This window comes from Anastrepha obliqua, chromosome 1 (genome assembly GCF_027943255.1).
Source record: "Anastrepha obliqua isolate idAnaObli1 chromosome 1, idAnaObli1_1.0, whole genome shotgun sequence".
NCBI classification, from domain to species: Eukaryota; Metazoa; Arthropoda; class Insecta; order Diptera; family Tephritidae; genus Anastrepha; species Anastrepha obliqua.
In genome coordinates, this window is record NC_072892.1 from 140,914,174 (window position 1) to 140,921,711 (window position 7,538).

A 7,538-nucleotide genomic window follows, 5' to 3' on the forward strand; every position below is an offset into this window, starting at 1 on the left:
AAACAAACAACGTAATAAATTTAGAATTTTGTGTTCACGAAAAAACAATATTGTTTTTATTGTATTAACTGAAAACCAAAATGTTGCAAAAAATCAAAACAAAATTAAATTATTTTTTTGTGTTAATTTGGTCCATATGTTCCATAAAAAGTTGATATGGCAAATAATATGCAGGGTCTGATACACGCAAATTTCCATTGACCATTATAGTGATAAAATTATCGATCACCAATTCCAACAGGATTTCAAAATCAGAGTTGGAATGAGTTGTTGTGTGGTGTACTTCTGAAAAAATGAGAAATAAACAAAATAAATCTAAAAATTCAAATTCTAACTTTATCTTGTGTATGTTCTTATTACCTTTGAAATTTCCAATGAAGCACCATTCATTTTAAATTTTCCAAGAATTTTTTTTATCATTTCGCGTTTCTTTCCTTTTTCATTCGATTCCAACATTTGTTCATAGCCGAAAACATCGTTTACAAACGCATTCATTTCCATATAGAATTGGTCAAAGAAAGCATTGCTCAATTGAATTGAAACATTATTTTCATAAATACTTAGGACCTTAACTAATGCACCTTGGTACATACCTAACGCAGATATTCATCGCGACCTTGACATCGATACTATTGATGAAACAATACAAAGCGCTAGCAGAAGACACATAAATAGACTATTAAGGCATACAAATCCTATGATGAGAAGACTACCAAATAAAGAAAAATCTACCCAAAGTCGGCTTAACCGTCAAACACCAACAGATCTTGCAAAATCCTTGTAATCAATTGTCAACTAATCGTATATGTCATTGTTTGTTAACCACTTGTTTTTAAATAATATGTATATATTTCTTCTAAATGAGCTTGGGGGCATTGGCCCTTCAATATCACACTCATTCCATCTTTTTGTAAATCAAATTACTTATTGTCTAACGACAGGTGTAATATTTTATGGAAGAAATAAAAAAAAAAAAAAATTTTCATTCGAATCATTTGAAATTTCTGTATACAATAACGAAAAATTCAAAAAAAGTTGTACACATAAAATGAATGTCGATTCGAAACTTACTTTATTTTAAGAATCGAGCAAAGTTTGTTTTGTACAATATTTTGATTTTTTCTTTTTTTTATATGAAAAAAATATTTAAAAGAAATTTTTTTTTGCTAAAAACCTTCCCCTAGTGGATCCCTATAATATGAAAAAAGAACAAATAAAATTGGCCTCGTATCGGCCCAAAAAAATGCGTACAAACGAACATCATTTCATTTTTATATATATAGATTTAATGCTGAAATTTTTGTCAACCGCCATTTTGTCAAAAAAATTTTAACATTAATTAATTAACAATAATTAACATTACTTTAACGAAATCTGTTTGATTTTTTAATTTTAGAGGATGCAGTTCAAAGATATAGTGGTCACCGCAAAACATCTTTTTTGAGAGGTGCTCCCGGAGTTCAGCTGTAGCTTCTTTCAAAATAAATATGTTTACTAATACTAAGTCTTAAAATACAATTAAAAAATAACATAACATGTGTACAAATTGTTAGATCAATAAATTTAAATGTATTTTCAAAAAAATTCCGTAAAATTCGCTTTTTTTCGGCCTTCTAACTGTATATAACCCCTTCATGAACTCAATGAGATATCGATTTCTATTGAATTCGATTTTACTTTAACGATAATGATTTCATAGCGAATGAACCAACTCAGGCGCAAAGAAACTTTAAGAGGATGGAGTGAAAATTTCTCCTTGTAGACGAATCGTTTCACCGTAGACCATTTCGAAAGGTGTATATTCGATGTCATATTTCAATGCAGAGCTCAAACCAACTAAGCCGTGGGAAGAGCATCGTACATGGATTCTTTATGACGAAGCAATACTGACTTCAATGAACTATAAAGTTGCCCAACGAGGTCATTGTCCTGTGGATTACAAGGAGTCGTTGCTGTGTACTTTATACCCAGGAACTTATTTAACTTTTTAAAGAATACAACTTAGATTCAGATGCCTTGATCTGATACAATTCTTGCCGGTACACCGTACCGACAAATCCAATTGAAAATAATCGTGCAAGAAACTATGTCGGGTCGAGTGAAGCGGTCGACGACAGTGGGGCATTGCCGACATACGAGGGGTGCCTTTTATATTTCGGGATTAGAGAACAAAAACAAATTTTAATCATCGAAAATCACTTTATTGTTTTTCTAAATATTCTCCATGAAGATCTATACACTTTTGCATGCGTTTGAACTAATTGTCGAAACACTTTTGCCACTCTGAATAAGGTACCTCCAAAACATGCATTCTGAATGCCGCAACCGCTTCTTCAGGTGTCGAAAAACGTTGACCTCTCAGTTTGTTTTTTACGTACGGGAATAAAAAGAAGTCATTCGATGCCAAGTCAGGACTATACGGCGGATGACCCATTAATTCGATGTTTTGGGTGCTCAAAAATGCAGTTGTTTGAGCCGATGTGTGAGAGCTCGCATTGTCCTGGTGAAGAGTGATCCGTCTTTGGCGATTGATTTTCCTAATTTCTTGGAATACAACTGGCAAACAAATGCTTGTGTACCACTCAGAATTTACTGTTCCATGTTGTTCTAGTGGTACGGTTGCGACATGTATAGTTTTTCCGGAAAAACAGGCGACCATTTGCTTGGAAGTGCTTCGTGCGCGAACCACTTTTGTTGGATTTGGCTCATCTTGAAACACCCATACAGTCGACTGCTGTTTACTTTCGGGCTCATACGCGTAAATCCATGACTCATCACCTGTCACGATGTCATAGACGTGTTTCGAAGCGATCGTATTTTTTGAGCATTTCCTTCGACCAATCGACACGAGCCCTTTTTTTCAGCGATTGACAAATTGTGTGGGATCCAACGTGAACAAATTTTTTTGACAGTTAAATGTTTATGCAATATTGAATGTATGCTGGTCCCACTAATGCCTAAGATTGTTTCAATCTCACGATAGGTCACATGACGATCTTGCAATATCAGTTCGCGCACAGCATCAATGGTTTTCGGAACAACAACTGATTTTGGACGACCTTCACGAAATTCGTCTTGGAGTGAACTACGACCACGATTGAATTCACCATACCATCGATAAACACTGGCCCTTGATGGAGCTTCATCGCCAAAAAATGAATTAAGTTCATCCATGCAATGTTGCTGAGTTAATCCACGTCGAAAGTTGTAAGAAATAATCGAACGAAAATGTTCACGATTTAATTCCATTTTTGGACCGAGATGAATCTTTTAAGTTACTGTAAACAACACAAATAGCGCTGGTATTTCAAAACGTTCAGAGTACGTAAAAGCCAAAAAATGTCAAACTTTGCGATACAGCTGTCAGTTGCCAGATTGCAACACCAGGGTTGCCAAATCCCGAAATATAAAAGGCACCCCTCGTACTCCTGATATAGGCAGCGTTATCGAATCGATGTGAACAAGATGCAATCGTTGAGTCGAAAGCTCGAAGTTTCTGATAAGTAAAATGTTGTGTATAGTAAATTTTGACTTGCAGGTATTTTGGCCTATTCGCGGACAATAACTCTTTTCAGCGCCCCCAGACTGGTGTATCTTTTAGTTCGGACCTAGTTCTCCAAAATGGCTATACCATTAGCAACTTCCAAGATGCTAATAGACAAACATACCATCAAAGCTGCCAACGTGCAAAGGACTCAGTCCCTGACCTTTCCAACAAGTAGGATGACGTGGCCTGTGCGCTGTTAAAACTAAACAGGGAGGACATGAGAAATCTTCTTGGCGTTCTGACAGGGCATTGTCTTATAGTCAGGCATGCCAGTAGACTGGGAGCATCCTATAACGACTATTGCAGAAACTGTTGCGCCATTGAAGAAGAAGAGACTATGGAACACTTTCTATGCGAGTGCATGACTCTGGGTAGAAGAAGGTTCAATATTTTAGGAAAAAGTTCTTTGAATAACTTGGCAGAGGTAGCCAATTTAAAAATAACAAGACCTGTTAGAAGCATAAAAACCACAGGTTGGTTCAATGAGGACAATGTAGAGTGAGGAGAGGTGACAGCCCTGGTGATATCACAATGGGCCTACAGCAGGCCTAGGTGTGTCAATTGACAACCACTATACCTACCTACCTATCTACTTATTATTAATACAGTCTGGCACTGCTCAAGTAGCACTAAGGCGCCGTTTTGATACCATTGTGAGACATCTACAGCCAGCCAGAGCTGTTAATGTAATGGAGAAGATTGATGGGATTTAGATTGGCACACTACCACAGGCTGTCGAAGAAAGGAGCACCCAGTGATCTTAATCGTCTAGCTGCCAAACCCGGACATTTACAGAGAAAGTGTTCAACAGTCTCCTTCTCTGAAAGGTCCCCACAGCTTCTGCAATGGGGGTTAAATGGTAAACCTTGCTTTTCCGCGTGTATGCCAATCGTTCAGTGACCAGCTACGGGTTTGGAAATTGAATTGCGAGGAGTCCAAAGGACTTTCTGAGTTCTTCGTATATTGTACTGGCGGCAAAGGGTTTTCGAAATAGCACATGAAGAAATGGAGTTCCATCTTTCCTGCGCTTTCCTAAGAAATAATTTGTGCAGTTCCCCTTTAACAACTGTCAGAGGGATGCCGATGACCAGGTAGGAGCTCTCTGAGGTTAATTCAGTCCCCTTCCTGGCAAGCTCATCAGCAATTTCATTTCCCTCAATGTTCCTATGTCCTGGAACCCAGATCAGAGAAATGTTACCTGCACACCTAAGAGATTTGATCTCCTCCTTACAGGAGTTTACTAGTTTCGTTCTGCACCATGGCATCATCAGAGCCTTGATCGCGCTTGACTATTGAAGAAAATGTTAATATCTCCCTCGCTCCCGCGTTCCCTAACCATTTTGCATGCCTGCAGAATCGCAAAGACTTTTGCTTGAAAAATACTAGCAGTATTCGATAGTTTATATAATTAATATATTATAAGGTGAAAATTTATTTTTTCCAGCGCGTTATTGACTCATGCAGTAAAGGATTGAGTGAATACGAATTAAATATACGTAAATGTCTAAGTGTATATTTGCAAAAAAGATGCCTATGTGTGATTATGAATACGTAGGTATTTAAATAAATCCACTCGTTCTAAACCTCATGCAATTCACTTGTTAAATAAAATTCAATTATCGAAATTTGTTATTTCCAAAATTTAGATATCGATGCAATATTGACCTTTGACCCTTTTTTTACTTCCAAATGTTAACAACAACATGCATACACATTTCATGTAATCTGAAAAGTCATAAATTCTTTAATTCCGTTGACATCGTTTTGCAGTGCATTCTCATTCTCATCGACAGTGAATTGTGGTTCGCTATAAAATTCGGCCAGAATATGCGAAAATGTGTTATGTTTTTCTAGGGAGAGTGAATGTGTGGGTGGTTCTTTTCTTTAGAAGTAATCTGATGCAGAAGCAATACCCCGTAGGAAATTTTATCCCCAACCGAAGTATAAAAGCTACGTTAATTGTGAAGTTTAATTAAGAAAAGAAGTGATTTATTATTATTACTTATTGATTTTAAAGTACCTTGGAGTAATTTTGGATAGTAAACTATCATTGAAATACAATATATTAGAGAGGAAGAAAAAGGCCAGCAACGCACTATACGCATGTAAGAAGATCTAGGAGTTACATAGTAAGGCCAATATTATTAACGGCGCTCTCCTCTTCTTCTTAAATGGCGCGATAACCGCTTACGCGATTTTGGCCGAGTTCAACAAAGCGCACCAGTCGTTTCTTTCTCGTGCTAACCGGCGCCAATTGGGCACACCAAGTGAAGCCAAGACCTTCTCCACCTGATCTTTCCAACGCAGAGGAGGCCTTCCTCTTCCTCTACTACTACCAGCTGGTACCGCATCGAATACTTTCAGAACCGGAGCGTTTGTATCCATTCGGACGTCATGACCCAGCCAACGAAGCCACTGGATCTTTATTCGCTGCGCTATGCCTAGGTCGTCGTAAAGCTCATACAGCTCATCGTTCCATCGCCTGCGATACTCGCCGTCGCCAACGTGTAAAGGTCCAAAAATCTTATGCAGAATCTTTCTCTCAAACACTCCAAGCGTCGCTTCATCGGATGTTGTCATCGTCCACGCTTCTGCGCCATACGTTAGGACGGGCATGATGAGAGTCTTGTAGAGTGTTAGTTTTGTTCGTCGAGAGAGGACTTTACTGCTCAGTTGCCTATTTAGTCCAGAGTAGCACTTGTTGGCAAGAGAGATTCTACGTTGGATTTCAAGGCTGGCATTGTTATCGGTGTTAATGCTGGTTCTTAAGTATACGAAGTCCTTTACAATTTCGAAATCATAACTGTCAACAGTGACGTGGATGCCGATACGCGAGTGCGCCGACTGTTTGTTTGAAGACAGGAGGTACTTCGTTATGTCCTCGTTCACCACCAGACCCATTCGCTTTGCCTCTTTATCCAGTTTGAAGAAGGCAGAACTGACAGCGCGGTGATGTCAATATCATCGGCATACGCCAACAATTGTACGCTCTTATAAAACAAATTGTGCCTGAGCAATTAAGTTATGCGGCTCGTACGATGCTCTCCTACATCAGGTTAAAGAAGTCACACGACAGCGAGTCACCCTGTCTGAAACCTCGTTTGGTATCAAACGGCTCGGAGAGGTCCTTCCCAATTCTGACGGCGCTACTGGTGTTGAGCAACGTCATCTTGCATAGCCGTATTAGTTTTGCGGAGATACCAAATTCAGACATCGCGGCCTATAGGTAACGCCTTTTCGTACTGTCGAATGCAGCTTTGAAGTCGACGAAAAGATGGTGTGTATCGATTCTCCTTTCGTGGGTCTTTTCCAAGATTTGGCGTATTGTGAATATTTGGTCGATGGTAGACTTTCCAGGTCTAAAGCCACACTGATAGGGTCCAATCAGTTGGTTGACGGTGGGCTTCAGCTTTTCACACAATACGCTCGCTAGAACCTTATAGGCGATATTTAGAAGACTAATCCCACGGTCATTGGCACAGATTGCAGGATCGCCCTTCTTATGGATTGGGCAGAGCACACTTAAATTCCAATCGGCAGGCATGCTTTCATCCAACCATATGGTATTTTGCATAAGAGCTGATGCATGCACCTTACCAGCTCCTCGCCACAATTTTTGAATAGCTCAGCCGGCTGTCCGTCGGCGCCCGCGGCTTTTTTGTTCTTTAGCCGCGTTATCGCTATTCTCACCTCGTCATGATCGGGTAGCGGAACGACAATTCCGTCGTCAACGATTGGGGTATCGGGATCTTCACATTCTCTGTGACATGCGCAGCTTTCACTATTTAATAGGTTCGAGAAGTGTTAGCTCCACAATTTAAGATTGCTCTGGATGTCAGTCACCAGATAGCCGTCTTTGTTCTTACAGGAAAATGCCCCGGTCTTGAAACCTTCTGTAAGCCGCCGAACTTTGTGGTAGAATTTTCGGGCGTTGTTCCTATTGGCCGGTGCTCTGGTGTAGGAAAATCGACATATAAAAAGCCTATGGAAA